The 19,301-nt window shown below is 44.2% G+C and overlaps 1 protein-coding gene across 4 annotated transcripts in view; it reads right to left on the bottom strand.

The window, feature by feature from the left end:
- The window catches only part of Tnrc6b (trinucleotide repeat containing adaptor 6B), a 257,060-nt gene extending 245,616 nt beyond the window's left edge, over positions 1-11,444 (bottom strand). Inside the window, exon 1 of one of the 4 annotated variants that reach the window (XM_058574304.1) lies at positions 11,217-11,444. The gene's annotated coding sequence lies outside the window, so the exon portion shown is untranslated. The remainder of the gene's footprint in view (positions 1-11,216) is intronic. The other 3 variants (XM_058574302.1, XM_058574305.1, XM_046429718.2) reach the window with 3 other exon arrangements.
- Between the last annotated feature and the right edge of the window lie 7,857 nt (positions 11,445-19,301).

The raw sequence follows: 19,301 nt of genomic DNA, 5'->3' as shown, positions 1-19,301 counted from the left end.
GAAACAGTAGACAGGAAATGTCTTTTGAGGAGCACCCAGAGCAGGACAACTGACAGGTATCTGAATAATCCAGACACAGAATCGGTATGTGGCATGGAGGCTCAAAGTCCAAAGCCACAATTCAAAGGACAGGGCAAAGATCCAAGTTTCCATATTTCAAGATTCAAGTGTTTCAAGATTCAAGGATGGGACCCCAGAGAGCCAACAACTGGGGAGAAGGTAAAGGCAGAGGATCCTCTCTGGCGTCCTCAGTTACGTTTCTGAAAAGCACCCTGAATGGGTCTTCAGACCCAAAGACAGAAAAAGGAGTTAAAGGAAAACAACATAAAATGTCATGAAATATACATTTTTCAGTAAATAAGTTTCCAAAGCCAAGGCAAAGCATCAGTGCTGAGCCCTGCTCTGGTGAGTTCGGGAAGCGTAGGGTAGGGTCACAAAGTGCTGAGGCAGAATCACAAGCCACCAAGGGCGGGGTGGGGCAAAGGGTCCCCTCTTTAAAGCTTTCAATTCAGTCCTTACAGGCTTGAAATGTGATGTCTTTTGCATTTTCATTCTCTTGTTTTGTTTTTGCTACTTCTACAACAAAGAGCCTTTTCACTGTGTTTACTTTTATTTTGCTTTTGGTATTTTAAAAAGTTAACAACCTTCCAGGGGCCCCTCTGCCAGCCATATATTGGGAGTGAGGGGCACACACAGTAACCCTTAGCCCTCAGCCTCACCCCCCCTCCCCATGTGTTTTATGCAGGAATCAGTAATGATTGTGCTGTTTTAGCAGCATTGAGTCAAACTGCAAAAAAAAAAAAAAAAAAGTTAGGCATATTAGTATAAAAATTTTTTGAATTTTATAGTGAAAGAAGGTTGACAAAAGAATAGATGGTGAAAGATTATCTTTAATTCTGTTGATTCTACATTTGGAAGCTCCACAGAGAATATACATCTGGGCAAAACATCTCCTCATGTCATGAAAAGGAAACTCTGAGCACCTGTACCACCAGCAAGATCTGCATGGGAGGAAACAGGCAGCCCTTTGGAGAGCACAGCTTTCCCTTTATTCCAGACCTCCTTCCTCCCACCAGAACCTGTACACAGCAGATACTCAGGACATTTCTCCTGATCTCCTGACCAGGAGGACTCCAGGTCAGAGAGCTAGACCACTTCCACTTTCTGAAGCTCCTAAATTATACATTCTTAAATAAAGACATGTCAAAACAGCATTATTACAGGTATAATAATAACTCCTCCAGCAGTTCAGGAGGCTGAGACAGGAGGATCACTAGTTCAAAGCCAACCTCAACAAAAGCAAGGTGCGAAGCAACTCAGTGAGACCCTGTCTCTAAATAAAATACAAAACAGAGCTGGGGATGTGGCTTAGTAGTGGAGTGCTCCTGAGTTCAATCCCGGTTACCAAAAAACAAACAAAACCCCACAGCATTATAGAATTTGTGGTATATTTTTTTAAATTTATTTATTTATTCTAATTTGTTATACAAGACAGCAGAATGCATTTCAATTTATAGTATACATAGAGAGCATAATTTTTCACTTCCCTGGTTGTACACAAAGTAGAGTCACACCATTCGTGTCTTCATACATGTACTTAGGGTAATGATATACATGTCTCAGGGTAATGATAATGGTGGTATATTTTAAATATATACATTTAATAAATCAACATTGTTAGGAAACTAATACAATGTCACTGTAGTATTCTCACACACACACACACACACAAAAAAAAAAATGATTAATAAACATGTTTACTAATCACAAACCAGATAGTATGATCTGGAAACTAGAGTAAGTTTAAAGTTATAACCAATATCCTCTTTCTGTAAATTTAGCACTATGACTGTTTACACCTAATATGCGCAAACCATCCTACCGTGTCCACAAAACTAACAAAGCAGCATAAACCTGTTTTGAGTCAAGGTATCCAACATGAGAACCCATGGTGTCTTCCTCTGCTCCTGGGAAGCTGTAACAACCTTAAATGCTGACTAGTCTACCTATGTCCACAGGGGTCAAACCTGTATCCTCTTCATTCAAGCAGCTCCAATCCACTCCCCAACCTCTGCTCTGAGGTCCTTCCTTAACATCTTTAAACAGATATTCTGTCTTACTCTAAGATGTTGTTGCCTTCTCAATCCTGTCCTACTTCCATTTTTCTCCTCCTTGTCTTTCCCAATCATTTAAATAAACTACATTCATTGTTACCATTCTCCCTATCATCCATTACCTCTTTAGCCCTTTTTAATCTAGGTCAATAAATGAATACATAGAACTTGTAGAAGTCAACATTAATATAGGTAATTTAGCATATCTTGTGTGATCAGCACTACCAGATCACATATGATGCTAAATTACCTATATTAATCACTTCCTCCCATTCTGGGGTGGGGGTGGGGGGGGGCAGCTCTGAACACGCAAAGCTGATAAACACTGGTTAGCCAACAAGGTATAGATGTCCCACAATTGCTCTTGAAAACAAGTTCATGGCTGGGTGTGGTGGCACATGCCTATAATCCCAGCAATTTGGGAGGCTAAAGCAGAAGGATTGCAAGTTCAAGGCCAGCCTCAAGGAATTTAGTAAGGCCCTTAAATGACTTAGTGTGACTCTGTATCAAAATAAAAAATAAAAAGGCTGGGGATGCAGCTCAGTGGTAAAACACTTCTGGGTTCAATCCACCATACCAAAACAAATAAACAAAAAAACCTAATTAGTGATTGATTATAGAATGAAAGATATTCATTCTATAGAGTGGACCAGGGAAAGGGGCACTACTTCAGAGTAATAATCAGAGGTAAGTGCTATAATCTGGACCTTGAATGTGTTGAAGGCTTAGTCCCTGCCCCACAGCACTACTGGGAGGTGACAGAACCTTTAGCAAGTGGGGCCCAGTGGAAGGAAGTTAAGTCATTAGAAACATGCTTTTTTATTTTTTGGTGGTAGTGAGATTGAACCCAAGAGTGTTTGGCCTCTGAGCTACATTCCCAGCTCTTTTTTTATTTTTTATTTTGAGACATGGTCTAAGTTGCGAGGTTGTCCTTAAACTTGGATTCCTCCTGCCTCAACCTCCCAAGTAGCTGTGATTATAGGTATATGCCACCATGCCCACCTGGGGACATGATCTTGAAGAGAACAGTGGAGTCCTGATCCCTAATCTTCCTCTCTTTTTCACCTCCTGACCCAGCCATCAAGAGGTGAGGGCTTCCTTGATTTCCTGCTCCCACTATGACGCCCCAGAGCAACAAGCCAACTGGCCATGAACTGAAATCTCCAAAACTGTGTGCCCAAATAAAACTTTCCTCTTTTCTTTTGGTGCTAGGAATTAAATTCAGGGCCTCACCTATGCTAAGCAAGCACTCTACCACTGAGCTATTCTCTAAGCCCAAACCGTTCCTCTATAAGTTTGATTTATCTCAAACAGTTGTTACCTTAACAGAAAGCTGCCTAACACAGAAAGAAAAGAACTGTTAAAACTATAGAGGAATTAAACAAGAAAAAAATGGGCTTGATTTCCATTCAATTTATCTTTCCTTCAACTCTGGTTGAGAATTAAATTAGACTAATGCTAGCTCAGTGAACCACGTGGAGACTTAGAGACTTGTAAAGACCTTCAAGCTGTGGGAATAATCTTTCTCAGGACATGCACCCAGAAGTCCTTCTGGGTAGTCCTTTCCTATCTCGTCCCTTTCACTGTTCAGTGTCTGGCCATGAGAGATGGCATCAGCACTCGCCTCAGGTAATCTAAAGGTCACTTCCTTTACTCTCTGCTGCTGTAGATAAGCTTCCATGAGTCACCACTTTCTAATTCCACATGACATTATTTGCATGGTTTCAGGTACACTACTCAAGCAAGCATATTAACTTGAAGTGACAAGTACCTTTCTAAATTATGATTATCTTCCTTGAATGGAGCTTCATAATGCCTTTATGAGTTCAAATATACTGAATCGGATAATTATTTACAAGGTCATTTCCAGTTCTAAACTGTAGTCCAAGAGTCTGTCTGACATGTCACGGCTAACCACAGCTGGTGGTCCTGTGCCTTAACACCAGCTTTATAAAGCACATCGCCACTGGTCATCTTCTCCATGTACTAAATGCACACCTTCATGCCTCTGCACAGGCTGTGCACTCTGCCTGAAATGCCTTCTTCTTCCACTGCCTTGTATGATCTTCATCTTCGCTGGAATACTTTCCAGATCTCATCCCCTCCCACTGTGCTTATGACTTTCCTTTACCTGCACAGCCCCACACCACACCCTTATACTAGCTATAACAGCACTTATCATACCAATTGGCACTCACTTGGGTCCACCTCTGCCTCGCCCACTTCGCTGTGCATTCCTTGAGAGTAAAGATTTCTACTCATCCCATCCTGATAGTTCTGGCTTCTAGCACAGCATCAGCACACAGTGTGTAGTCAAATATCCAAAAAAAGTAGTCATGTGCATCCCTAGCATGTATCAAGATTTTTAATAACCATTCTGATTATTTTAACTAATAAGGATTAAGAGGATATTCACTAAACTATAATGACTAAATAAAATTTTCAAATTAATATTTGTAATTATATTATTTCTGTAATCTTAATATGTTTTCCTCTGAGTAGAAATTAAGGGAAAAATATAAGGCTGAGGTGTAGCTCAGTGACACAGTGTTTGCTGAGTACTGGCAAGGCCTGGGTTTCATCCCCAGCACTGCAAGAAATATATATTTTTAAATGTACATACACACACACACACACACACAGTATAAATGTACCAAAAGATTATACTGTACCCCATAAAGGTATACACATTATTATCTGTCATGTAAAAAAGAAAAAGGATTCGAGAGAAAATAGAACCTGAAGACAATTTAAAATGGATCAGTTCTTCCCATATTTACTTTAACCATTAGCATTACTAAGAGTTTTAATTTTTTTTAATTTCGGTGCTGGAGATCAAACCCAGGGTCTTATACACACTAGGCACATGTTCTACCACTGAGGAGCACCCCTAGTCTAGGATATTTTAAATATTTTAAAAATATCCTAGTCTAGGATATTTTAAATTCTATTTTCAATTCTGTCTTCGTTAACTTCATCTGAAATGGTTTCGTGGACCTACAACCTTGACAATTCACAGTATTTGATGCTGGGGATACAAATATGAACAAAAAAGACAAAGTATGCTATGTTCTGTTATACCTGTTAAATGCTTATTTCATTCCAATTATATTAAATACTCTGTTTTTAAAAAAAGCAATATTGGGCTGGGGATGTGGCTCAAGCAGTACGCGCTCTCCTGGCATGCATGCGGCCCGGGTTCAATCCTCATCACCACATACAAACAAAGATGTTGTGTCCGCCGAAAACTAGAAAATAAATATTAAAAAATTGTCTCTCTCTCTCTATTTTTTTTTTAATTTTTATTGTTGGCTGTTCAAAACATCACATAGTTCTTGACATATCATATTTCACACTTTGATTCAAGTGGGTTATGAACTCCCATTTTTACCCCGTATTCAGATTGCAGAATCACATCGGTTGCACATCCACTGATTTACATATTGCCATACTAGTGTCTGTTGTATTCTGACTCTCTCTTTAAAAAAAAAAAAGAGTTCTGGCTTCTAGCACAGCATCAGCACACAGTGTGTAGTCAAATATCCCCCAATCTGGGATGAAGATGATTAGTAAGTCACTCAAGAAGTCACACATTCTGAGGACTAAAGAGGCATTAACTAAAGTTGGGGTGCAGGTCCCCTAGATGGTAGGAACAGTATGTGCAGGACAGTACCCTGGGTACTACAACATGCATTTCAGGGACTTGAAGATCAGTGTGCAAAACAGGCAGCCAAGGGCAGTGGCAAGAAATGAGGCAGGGGATGGTGGCAGGGTCTTTACTGAGCATTCAAGCGAATAAAAACAAGTGTTCAGGTTCTTATTCTCAAGGAGTTTATATTATAGAGGGGACGATGACAGGTCTCATTAACACTTTTAAGCAGGGGAGAAATGTGAAATTTATACTTCTTTATACAATTTTTTTCCACTCGTTTTTTGGTTCTCATTCCTGGGCTTGGAACATAGTTGGTACTCAAGCAAATGTCTACAATGCAAACAAACCTAGGACTTTTGACTCCCAGTTCAAAGACTCTCGCCTCTGCCCCATCTGGAAGGGTATGCATTAGTATCCGTCAACGTGGAACTACTATGCAGTTCTACTTCTGAAGCTGCTTTCAGAGCCAGTTTACAAATCACAAAAGAAAGTCTCATTAAAGTCAGACTTCATTTTGACTCAACCTGAAAACCTATAACAACCTCAAAACATAGTTATTTTTCAAAAACAATCTAGGAGCTGAGGGTATGTCTTAAGAGGCAGAGCACTTGTCTATCAAGCTGGAGGCCCTGGTTTTCATCCCTAGCACTGGCCAAAAAAAAAAAAAAAAGACAGGGGCTGGGGTTGTGGCTCGGTGGTAGTGTGTTCGCCTAGCATGCACGAGGCACTGGGTTTGAACCTCAGCACCACATAAATGTAAAATAAAGATATTTGTCCAGGGGCTGGGGTTGTGGCTCAGTGGTGGAGTGCTTGCCTGGCAGGCGTGAGGCCCTGTTCGATCCTCAGAACCACATGAATGTAAAATAAAGATATTGTGTCCAGGGCTGGGGATGTGGCTCAAGCGGTAGCACGCTCGCCTGGCAGGCACGCGGCGCAGGGTTCAATCCTCAGCACCACATACAAATAAAGATGTTGTGTCTGCCGAAAACTAGAAAATAAAAAATATTAAAATTCTCTCTCTCTCTCTCTTTAAAATAAATAAATAGTAGATAGATTAACTATCCATAGCTTTTTGTGTCAAGGTTTGTGGAGGGGAGCAAATCTACATTCAGAGGATGAAGAAATGCTTCTGTGAAGATAATGAAGAAAATATGCCATATACTTCTTTGTAATTCATGATCTCTGTCCTCAAAGGACTTATATATATTTTAGTTTCCAACTGTAGTAGGCAGTTGGTAAATATTTTAAATAAATGAACTGCTACCTTGTATTTGTTTTATTCTTTTTATGTGTTATAACATAAAACAAATACAAGGTAGCAGTTGTCCATTTATTTAAAATATTTACCAACTGTCTACTACAGGCCAAGTCAGGAGGAGTTTTGGGGATACAAAGACAAGGAAGGTAAAGGCCTGTCCTCAGGAAACTCAGTCTCAAAGGGAAAGGCAATACACAGTCCAGGACAAGCAGAGCTGTTACTTAGCAGGTATAGGCAGATGAGAACTCGGCTGTATATGGCTGGCATTAGTTCTAATTCATCAGTCATTCTTACTGGCTAGTGTCTGTGCTTATCCTCTCATAATACCAACTCATAAAATTTCTAAGAAATTACTATATGAGAAATGATATCCACCCCCCCAAAAATATTAAAAGGTTAAAAGAGCACACGGTGAGAACTGATGTTTAGGGATGGTGTTGGGTCTCCCTGAGTTTCTTAGCAAGGAAGGTCGGCATTTTGGAAAAGGATACTAGTTCTAGGTGAGGGGAATGGAATTACCAAGGGGCCAGGGGCTAGAATTACCCGTCTGGTCCTTCAACATGTGTTGAAGACATGGTTTAGAGCTATGCCACTCAACATAGGAGCCACTGACCACATCTGCCTATAAAGTATCTGAAATGTAGTCAGTCTGAACTGAGATGTATATGAGAGAAAAATATGCTCCAAATTTCAAAAACTTAAGTGAAAAAAATGTAAAGAATCTCAGTAACAATTTTAATGATCACATATTTAAATAACATTTTGGATATACTCAAATAATTGAAATAAAGTGCTGTGAAAACCAACTTCACCCCTTTCTTCTTACTTTTCTAATGTGGCTACTAAAAAATTTTAAGTTACATACATGGCTCACATTTGCAGTTTTTGCTTTCAAACTTCTATTGGGCAGGGCTAGTCTAGGGAACTTTAAAAAACAGGCTGAAGAGTTTAAACTTTCTGGGGAATGAAACACCAAGGAAGGTTTACAAACCAAAGTGTTTATGGTAGATCTGGGAGGGAGCAGGAAACATGAACAAGGCGCTGTTTCAGGAAGACTAGTGTAGGGGCAAAACACTGGAGGCAGCTGTCAATGTCAAATGCCAAAGGGTAAGCAGGCTACTCAGTTGGAAAGGATACAAGGTCTCTAGAAGCAACAAGCTGGGTGGACAGACAAGGAAGAACTCAAGAGTAGTTTGAGGGCTGGGGATGTGGCTCAAGCGGTAGCGCGCCTGCCTGGCATGCATGCAGCCCGGGTTCAATCCTCAGCACCACATACAAACAAAGATGTTGTGTCTGCCGAAAACTAAAAAACAAAATATTAAAGGTGTTCTCTCTCTCTGTCTCTCTCTCTCTTAAAAAAAAAAAAAAAAACTGTTCTCTCTTAAGCATTTTAAAAAAAAAAAAAAAGAGCAGTTTGAGACTAGAGAAGAATAACAGGTGCAAGTGCTGAGCCCAGCCTAGATAATCAAGATGCAACTCTCATATGAGTTAGCAAGCCCAGCACAGTTTAGGTTAAACCTAGTTTAGCTTAGTAATAAGGGTGCCCAGGCAGAGGTACAAGTCAGAGAACAGAACGAGTGTCCTCTTCAGCAATTATAGATCTATCTCTATATGGTAAGACTTCCAACAGCGGGAAGTCCCAGAGAATGCCAAGAGGAGGTAGGCAACACTACCAGAAACGATAGTATAATAAACAATAAAAGCAAAAGCCCAACTTATAACATAATCAATAAATATTTTCTGGGAGTCTGCTCTATGCCCAAACTCTTACAGGCTCTGCAGATATGGCAAAAATAGAAATGGTCCTGAATCACAAATTGCAGTGAGAGCTATGAAAAATGAACAGAAGCTCTGAGAGACCTGAGGGTGGATGGCAGTTGTGGGATGAGGTAGCGAAGAAAAGCTTCTCTGAGCAATGACAATTTAATGTGAACCTTGAGTTGGTTTGGTGATGACTTGAACCCTGAACTAAATTGCATTTTTTATCTTTATAAAACTCAAATGGAAGAAATATAAAGACCTTAGATGTACTTGTGTGAAAATGTTCTTAATTTCTAAAAACCAAAAATAGACTTAATGTTCAATTCTTAAGTATGGGCAGCCTATTCACCAGTGGCGCCCTCCTTCTCTACTCCTCTGCTCTGCATGTTCTTTCTACCTTTCTGGCTCTGGATAATTTAGAGTGGCTCAGAGGTAGAGTGCTTGACTGGCAAATATGGGACACTGGGATCCATCCTCAGCACCACATAAAAATAAAATAAAGGTATTGTGTCCACCTACAACTAAAAAATAAATATATTAAAAAAACCAACTTGAGATTAAACCTATGTCCTTGAACTTCCCAAATGTATGGTTCTTACAGTCCTTTTTCTCGTCCCTGGAACAGTAATGATATTACCTGATTGGTTTGAGGTAAGGATTAGGAAAAATATGTTAAGAGGCTGAGACATGGTAAGCATGAAATAAATGTTAGCTAACATTACTACCATTTGAACAAATGGTATTGTTCTTATTTTAAAACATTTTAAGTGCTTCTATGTGAATGATGAATAAGTTATTTTCACAGGCATGACATTTATGTTCCAGTTTGGAAATTTCTATCAGAAACACTGCTAAAATAATGATTTTGGGGACAAGCACTTAAAAGCCATCAAGAACAGCGGTTGAGGTGGTGAATGCCTGTAATCACAGTTACTTTGAAGGCCAAGGCCCAAGAGTCGAAAGTCTGAGGTCAATCTCAGTAATTTAGATAGATCCTGTCTCAAAGGTTGACAATGTAACTAAAGTGGTGGAGTGCCCTAGGTTCAATCCCTAGTACCGCAATACGTACATACATAGATAAAATAACTGTCAAGAACTAAGAAAATATACAGGTATCCTTATTATCCCCACTGATCTCAGGTAGGGCAAGCCTATCTGATTTGTGTTCTGGATACTGGTAAATGCACACAAGTGTGGGGACATACTACATTCATAACCCTCCCACGACCCACCTCACACCATAGAGGTAGAGGCAAGACAAAGTGCTACAAGCTCTGCTCCTTAAGAGGCATTTACATGACACTACCAAAAATACATATGGTTTTAAACCAAGATCACAGATGCTTCTCCAAATCAACAGGAAACCTACACTACTGAAATTTTAAAAAATAACCTCTAGCATTAAACTTACACAAGATGCGAAAATGTGGACTTGTATATACCTTAACTTCTATTTGCTTAACTGTTGAGGGGACACTAATAATAATACAAAGGCCAAAAGATACAAGGAGTTAAAAGTCCCAGAATGGTAACTAACCTGTACCCAAAAAATTTACAAGGGGCTGGTCTTCGAGGCCCTCACGAGGCTGCCCTTTACTGGGAGTCCTTAGCCACTAGTGTATTTCGCTGGATGGGGCATTTGGCCACCACGGCCAATAAACCCGCTAGTTTGAGTCTTAAGGGCACCAGACCAGGGGAAGGTGGAACGCTCGCGGGAGCTGTTTGGAAGGCCATCATTTCTCCGGCCCCTCGTTTCCTGGTCCGAAGCCACAAGCGCCTCCCCGAGCCGCCACTCGGCCAGGGCCCGGGAGCCCCAGGCCCGGCGAAGCTGGGCACACGATGCCTCCATCACGCAGGTCCCGGGCGCGAGGGGGGGACGCCGCGCAGGGACCCGAGCTCTGAGGCTTGACGTTGCCTCCGCCGCCGCCAGGCAGAGGCGGACGCAGCTCCGCGGGCCTGGGCTCTCGGCCGCGTCGCGGGGCCCGAGGGCTCCCCGCCGCTAGGCCCCCCAGCGACGGGAAGCGAACTCGCCACCGCCAGCCCCCCCGGAAGCCCTCCCCCCAGCTCACACCTGCCGGCGCGTGACGCGGGAGCCGCGCGCGCCCGCCCGCCCGTCCCTGCCGGGCCACCCCGGGCGCCGCGGCCCAAGAGCCGGACGTCGCTAGCGGCCCCGGTAGTCTCTCGACTCCCATCCACCCGACGCCAGCTTCGTGGCGCGCGCCGGGCGCAGCCGCCCCCACCGACCCCGCGCGCTCACGCCCCCTGCCCGGCCCGTTCCCGCCGCGCGCGCTCAATCGCGAGGACACGTACATGCCGCGTCTCAGCCGCGCCGCGCGCCCCCGCGTGGGCGCCCTCGCCCACCCGGGGGCGCCCCACTCGGACTGGGCGGTGCACGGGGGAGGGGAAGGACGGCGCGGCCGACAGTACTCACCGCGGAGCCGCGCCGGCTCCGAGTGCGCGGCGTTCCGCTGTGAGGCGAGACGAGGCGTGCGGTCCCCGCTTCTCCGCAGGCTATGCGGGCGACGTCGCAGGGGGACTGAGGGGCGTGGGGTTTACTCCCTCCCGCTTCACCTTCTAGAAGCTCGGGGACCCCAGAAACTAAAAACAAAATAAACAAACTTTCCCCTCCGCCTCCCTCCCCCAAAACCACAACACAAACACTGGGGGGCCCGCCCAGAGCCCCACTCCATTGGCTGTAAGGAGGTTGCCTCCGGTTCTCACTGGCTGGTTTTTGTGCCCGTCAAGCTGCTGTTCCGCCCCTCCAAGTCCTCGCCGCTGCCGTTGCCCCTCATTGGCTAAGTGCTTCCCGTTTGACGATCTAGGATTGGCTGAACGGTCTGCGCCAATCACGCGGAGACACACCCCCTCAGCATCCCAGAGGCCGCTTCCTCGGTCGCGGACCCAAAGAGTCAAAGGGGAAACTAGAGCATGATGGCGGCCGAGCTTGCTTGGCGCAACCATCGTCTTTTTTCTTTTTTTTAGTTCATCAATGCCTCTCCCAGGCGCTGTTTCCTTTAAGCTCCTCTCTCCATCCAATATTGCCTAATAACGGAATCTATACGTGCCGGCTTCTTGATTTATCCCCACCGAAGTGTTGAGTGTGGGCTGGTTGTGCGTCATTGGACTGTCAGGATGTCGCTCGCAAGTCAAATCCTCAAACCATTGGTGGGACGGCAAGAAAGCCCGGCTCACAACAAGGGCTAATGCCATTGGTTTGACTCCACTGAGTTCTTTCCTGGTACTTTATTGGGCACACAAATGCGTCCTTCAGACCCGGATTTGCTGTGCTACAGTTAATTGTTTAGAAGGGAGCTGGGAGCAACTCTGATTAGTTGACCAGTAGTTGATAATAATGACTACCATTTATTGTGCGTGTTTTGTTCCAAGTACTGTATTGAATTCTTTACAGAGAACATCTGGTTAAACCTGTGAGTTACACACTGAGGTTTACAGGTAGGAAATGAAGGCTTGAGAGAGGTTAAGAAATTTGCCCAAGGTCATCCAGTTACAAAGTAGTTGGCGGGCCTTTCTTTGTGTCCTGTATCAGATTCCAGAGTCTTCACTCTTTTCACTATGCTTTAGTGCCTCTTCTTGAGTTCATAAGCGTACCCGTCAATCAACCCAATATTTTAAAAACATTTCATTCAGATGCCAGGTTCCTCAATCAGTTTCTGGCAGTGACACTGCTGGAGACTACCTATAGCAAGGTTGTCATTGCCTCTACTTCATCCACCCTCAATTAGTCTTGATCTTTCCATGACAAATCGCCTGCATCTATGATCATTTTCTTTTCAGATTTAAGAATGGATATTTCTACCACCCTTGTGTGCCCAGAACATGTGCGCATGTGCATTACACTAACCCTTACCATCCATCCATCTTCAGCTTGTTCCTTGGAGAGAGTCCTCAAGAGCTGGAAACAAGGAGAGAGAGAGAGAGAGAGAGAGAGAGAGAGAGAGAGAGAGAGAGAGAGATTGCCTTAGAATAAATAATTGATTGCTTACAAATGAAAAAGCCCTTCAGCTCCTGGAAAGCTTCCAGGGAGCTGATGCCAAGCAAGCCTTGTGCTCCTGGCTTATGGCCACTGGGTTCTTTTCTCTGTGACAGCTTTCCATATTTCAGCCAGGGGAGGGCAGGATGCTTCGGACCCATTGCCAGAGGGCCAGCCCTAAGCCTCTGGGACGAAATGATCTTCAGGAGCACAATGCTGGACTCTAGCCCACATTTCGTCAGGGGTAATTACCATTTTACCATCCCAAATCCCTATCCCCTGTAGCTTCAGTGGGATCATGGCCCTTGTTTCACTTCCTAAACCAAACTGTTGTGTAATCTCATTGGCACTGCTTTAATAATAAAACAACCACAGTAACATAATAATAACACTTATGACCTTTAAGTAAAGGAAGACAAAAGTATTTCACAAACATTAATTAAGAGTAAATGGCAGGTATTCCTAGGGCAACTGCAAGGGCAGAAGAAAGATCATGAGTCACATTCTAATAAAGTTTCTAAGGACCTGAATCCTTACAGCTCCACGCACATGCCCCATACCAGCATTCAAAAATCTGAGCATTTTGAACCAGAAAACACAAAGAATGTGGGGTCCAAAACCTTCCTAACATTCAAGTTGACTGATTGTACCTCTATTTTAACCCTTAAAATAGTGCTAATTTTTTGTTGTTATTTTTTGGTACTGGGGATGGAACTCAGGGGCTTTACTACTGAGCTACATCCTCACCCCTTTGTATTCTTTTTTTTTTAATATTTATTTTTTAGTTTTCATCGGACACAACATCTTTGTATGTGGTGCTGAGGATCGAACCCGGGCCGCACGCATGCCAGGCGAGCGCGCTACCACTTGAGCCACATGCCCAGCCCTCTTTTATTTTGAGACAATGTCTCACTAAATGGCTCAGGATACCTCAAAGTTGCAATCCTCCTGCCTCAATCTCCCAAGTCACTGAGATTAGTTCACTAGTTAGTATTTAGTTTTATATTTAATATTTAATTGTTGGATATATCCCGGTTATAATTATACTGAAATAATCTCTTTTTCATCTTTGTATCCCTTACATTGCTCTGATCATAAAAGGTTCCCAAATAGATAATTGTTCAGTAAATATTTAGCAAACATGTGGAGCACTTGCTTAGGGAACAAGGGTTGTACACCTTCCTTATGGTCAGGAACCTTAGTCTGGGAGGGGGCAGGCAACAGGTACACAGACAATCATAGTGTAGTGCTGGGACAATTGGCCCTAGAAGCACATGGGATGGTCAGGGGTTTCCAGGGATAGCTAACCAGAAAAAGTGACATATAAAAGAAAATTAAAGTGCCATCTACAAAGAAAACTAAAGACTATTGCCTGTTAGCCAGGCAATAGTCTGAAGATGTGTTTTTACCTTTAGCATTTGTTTTCTGGGGTTAGAGAACAGGATGGGAATATCCGGGAGCGGCCAAAGCCTGTTATTCCTATATTCTTTGTCTTTGAAGGCCTTCAATTATTTGACCATTCTGCCTCATTGTGCTTCTCTCCTTGGGAGAAGATGGGAAGCCTGAAACCTTGTCATAGTTGCCCTCTTGAGAATAGGGAAATAATTTCCAAACAAGATTGCTACGTGTTTTTTTTTAATCATAGAGGTAACACTGAATAAATATATGACTTTACTCAATTTAATATGGTATTCTATATTTCAGACAGTATACAAAGTTAAAAAGTAAAAAATAAAAGCTTTCCATAATCCTATCTCTACAGCCAGCCACCCATTAAGGAGAATGTCTCCCCAGACTCTTTCATGACGAGATCCACACATGGATTTCTTCTTCGAACAGTGGGGATGTGGTGCAGGGTCATATCTGGGCTCTGAGAGCTTTTGTTACTCTAAAGTGCAGCTCTGAATGGAACCTGTCCTCATTTTCTGTCTGGATAAGAAGGAAGCCAATAAATCAATCAAATATTTATCACAGAGGATGAGGGTTTCAAATTTCTGTCTCATGAAGTGTTAGGACTTTGGGGCTTGCTCAGCTTGGTGTGAATGTACAACTAAGGGGGTGAGGGTGTCCGCTGAGCTCACCCTCACTGCCCTAGGGCTTTTAGGCACGACTTGGTGATTATGGCCACAAACCATACCCTGAAAGGCAGCCCAGATCAGAAAATGAAATGCTGGGTTACTCTCCTATACTCTCCCTCTCTCTGCATGCTACTCAGGGTTAATATTTTTTGTTTGTTCCCACCCAACCAGAGTTGAGTGTAAAAAGACCCCTCGAGCCCTGCACACTTGTGTGCAGGCATGGGCACTGTGTTCTTGGAGCACTATACTATTCTTAGAGTTCCATATGTGGTGTTCCATTGAGTTGGTTTTTTGCTGGAAGGGAAGGTGGATTTAATGAGTGATAGCTGCCTTGGATGGTGACCAAGAGTGCTCCAAGCCATCCAAAGCAACAGTCTTCCTTTTTGTCCCTTGAGAGATTGTGCTGTGATCTCTGCCCTTGGCCTGGACAAAATCCAAGGCAGTGGGGATTTTTGGCAAACACTTCTGCAGTGACCCAACCTTGGGACGACATAGCCAGCTGGTTCTACTCCAGCTCTGATTTCTGTGGCACAGGAGAACACCCGCCACACTTTGCCCTGGCTTCTCATTGCTATGAGACATTGGGCAGTGCTTGTAAAGTATTCTGCAATTCTTGAAGCTTCTGACGATAGGATGATCCCTGTCAAGAAACCTGACAAGGGGACAGCTATCAGCTGATACTGCTCACTTGGGCCTGGGTGTGGCACTAGCCAAAGACCAGGATCAATGTAGGAGAGGAACATACTAGTGTGTGCAACGACAAAGGGCATGCTCATAAGCATTTATTGCATGTCTGTGGCGTTTACTGTGCAACAAAGCCCTTGAGATAGACGCTGTGCCACTTCCAAATCACCCCTCATTTTTTATGACCACACTTCCTGAAAGCTACTTAGTCAAGCAGCAAACCCTGGAACCCTTCAGCATGCTGGCCAATGTTAGATGCACGGGAGGGGTTTCACAAGAAGGCAAGGAGATGTTGTTGTTAATAATCACTGCCCTGTCCTGGACATGTGCATGTGTCTGTCAGACCCCATACTGGGGGCTTTGCACGAATGGTGGCAGTCATGCTTCACAGCAACCATGGTTATCCCCATTTTCCAGATAGGAAAACAAAGGCACTGAAGGGCCAAGTAACTTGCTCCAGGTCACCACAGGTAGTTGTTGAATCCACAGTTGAACCCGGGCAGTCTGACTCCAGTGAGTGAGCTGAGCCACACAGCTGTGGTGCCCAGAGATGTCTACAGTAAGAACTCCACAGCACAGCTGGGGAGACAACCAGCCCCCAAAACAACAGCAGCCCCCATAGTCTTTATTCACATACTCCACCCTCCTTTTCCTATAGACTCAGGGAAAGAGGCACACCGCTCCCTGGCGAAGTTGCTGCCTCTGGACGTTCTTCCTCTGTAACCCAGTTGGCATCTGCTCTCCTTCCAGCCCTTCAGAGAGCCTGCCTGCCTTCCTTCCCTTTTCTCTTCCTCCCTCCCTCTCCTCCTCATTCCTTACTTCCCTTTTCTATTTCCATAGCCCAACTTCTTAAATAATAACCAGTGACCGTCTCTATCACTACCAAGCTCCCTTCTGTAAACCTGGCTTCTAGCCCTAATGCTACTCAAACTTGTTTCTCTAAGCTCATCTATAACCTTTTTTTGTGGCCAAGATCCAAGAGACTTTCCAAGTCCTTGTTTCCATGGCTTCACCACTATGTTTTACTCTGAGAATCTTTACTTTGCTTCCCAAAATAGCCAGCTTTCCTCCTACCTCTACAACTGTTCATGCTCTTTTTCCTACCATCTCTTTTTCTGGGCTCCTTCAAAGTGCCTGGGTGCACTTTCCTCCTTATGTGGTCCTCTGAGGGCACAGGGTGGGGGGAAGCCAGGTCAGCATCCTGCCTTCACCTCGAAGATTACCATCTCCATCTCTCCATCTCCAGCCTTTGTTCTGAGCCTGCTTGCATCTAACTCTGTGCAGGTCACATAAACTATCTTCAGTTTCCTTAGTTCTAAAATGAATATATCAAATCACATTTGTTATTCTCAACCCCAAGATAATGATAAAACTTAATATTTTAAAGCATATACTCTGGCAGGCAGGACTGGGTATATAATTGTGGGATCCAGTGCAAAATGAAAGCACAGGGCTCCTCATCAGAAATTATGAAGATTTGCAAGGTGGCAACGGCAGAGCATTAAACCAAATGTGGACCCCTCACCTTCTGAGTCCTGTGGAAACCACAGGTTGCATGACCAGAAAATGGGCCCTTGTGTGTTTCACATATGTTAATTTAGTCAATCCTCAAACAATCTTAGGAGGTAGATACAGATGAGGGAAGAGGAGAAGAAGAACTGCCCAAGGTCACACAGTTTTTAATTGGTAGATATGAAAAAAAAATCATAGCTACCTGTCAGGGTTATTGTGAGACTCACAAGGAGAAGGTGCCCAGTGAGGGATGGTTTCCTCCAAGGGACACCTCAGTGGGGCCATTCCCAGTCCTTCCTTGGTGAGTTTGTCTATTCCTACTCTGTATCTATGCCAAGTATGCCCCTTCCTCCTTATCCTGCACCCCCTTCTACACTTCTACTCCCTCCTCCCTTCTCCAGGCTTTTAGCGGAGTGGAAAGCAAGGCCCACCCCTTTTCCTCCCCTCAGATCCTCTGGCTACCCTGATGGAGTCTTCACCATCTTGATGCTTGGGATTTTACTAAGAGTTCTACATAGGGGCTGCACCTTTCCCTGCCTGCCTCCTTCCTCTCCTTGAACTCCTCAAGGGTAGCTCAGAGATCCCGTCCTCCTTCCCAGATCCTCCTCTGACCTACACTCCAGGCTGAGTGCCCCCTCTGGGCTCCATGCTTCCTGAGCCTCTCCACCATAACACTTGCCTCCCTGGGTCCTTCTTCCCAACCAGGTACTGAACATCCTGGGGACAGAGACCAATTCTGACTTATCATAGCACCTGGGGCACAGAAAATTCTCAATGAGCTTTTTCAAATGAAGGAATGAATGAATAAAAGTATGAAGTAAATGTTGCTTAAAACTTGGGCTCTCGTGTATGCCTTGGCAAGGACGGGGCAACTAATGGGCACCTCTGTAAACTGATGACATGTGTGGAAACCAGTAACGGCTCCCCAGTTTCTGATGAGGAAGGGGACCTCTGGGATTCCTCCTGACAAAACACTGACTAAGATGACAGGTAGGACGGTTGGGAGGTGGTGCTGGGAGCAAAGGCATGGAGGACAGGTGTCCTAGGCCCAGAGGTCAGCTGCAAAGTGTTTCTGGTCTCAGGCCAGCCTGCCACCTGTTTGGGCACTGCCTGTGAGGTAAGAATGTTTCTTTTTTTCTTTTTAAGGAAGGAGTTTGGGGCTGGGGTTGTGGCTCAGCCGTAAAGCGCTCGCCTAGCATTCATAAGGCCCTGGGTTCGCTCTCCAGCACCCCATAAAAATAAAATAAAAGTATTGTGTCCACCTACAACTAAAAAATAAATATTAAAAAAGGAAAGAGTTTAACTATGCTGCTCAGGCTGGTCTTGAATTTGTGGGCTCAATCCTCTCCCCAACCTCAATCCACTCCCCTGCTACTCCCCGAGCAGCCGGGATTCTAGGTGTGCGCCTTAAAAATGGGTTTTACATTTTTATTTATCTATTTATTTGTTTTGGGGCAGCTGTAGATGGAACCCCAGGACCTTGCACAGGCTAAACACACAGTCTACAGGCTGAGCTACACCCTCTGCCTTGGTTTTTATATTTTTAAATGATTGAAAACAATTTAAAGGAATAATTCTTTGTGGAACATGGAAATTATATAAGATCCAAATTTCCGCATCCAAAAAGTCTCACAGACGCTCGGCTGCACCCGCTCTTTCACAGCTGGTCTGTGACTGCTTTGGTGCGATAGAAGTCGTGTATCTGAGAAACCTGGAGTATTTACTCAGGCTCTTTGCAGGAAGATCTTGCCCAACCTGACCCTGCCATCTGCCCCAGAGGAAGGACTCGAGCTGCCAGCTGGCCACAAGGGGTCAGCCTTTCCCCACAGTGCCGCCAGCCGCCTGGGCTCCTCCAAAGAGCCTCAGCACACAGGGTTCTTCAGGGCCACCAGAGGGACGTCAGGATCTTTCCCAGTGCAGCCAGGGGACAGCCAGTGGAGTCATTATTGGGAGAGGCTAGAGGAAACCCCCCAAATAAATAAATAAACAAATAAACAAATAAAAACCATTTTTAAGGCCGGGCGAAGTGGTGCACACATGGCACACAGACAGGGGCTTGGAAAGCCTGTGGCTGGGTGCAGGGTTGGCCAGCCTCTATGGAAATGTTGTTTCTTAGGTTTTATTTTATTTATTTACTTATTTTTATAGTGCTAGGGATGGAACTCAGGCCTCACCCCTGCTAGGTAAGAGTTCTACCTCCATGTGTGGTGGAGAGGACAGGAATGTGAACTAGCTTGCCTGGTTTCCTCGT

The sequence above is a fragment of the Marmota monax genome, unplaced genomic scaffold (assembly GCF_021218885.2).
Source record: "Marmota monax isolate L192 unplaced genomic scaffold, Marmota_monax_Labrador192_F-V1.1 WCK01_AAM20220418_F8-fsc00051, whole genome shotgun sequence".
Classification (NCBI taxonomy): Eukaryota; Metazoa; Chordata; class Mammalia; order Rodentia; family Sciuridae; genus Marmota; species Marmota monax.
Note: the sequence above shows the minus strand (reverse complement) of the source record. Positions and strands in the feature narration are given on the sequence as shown.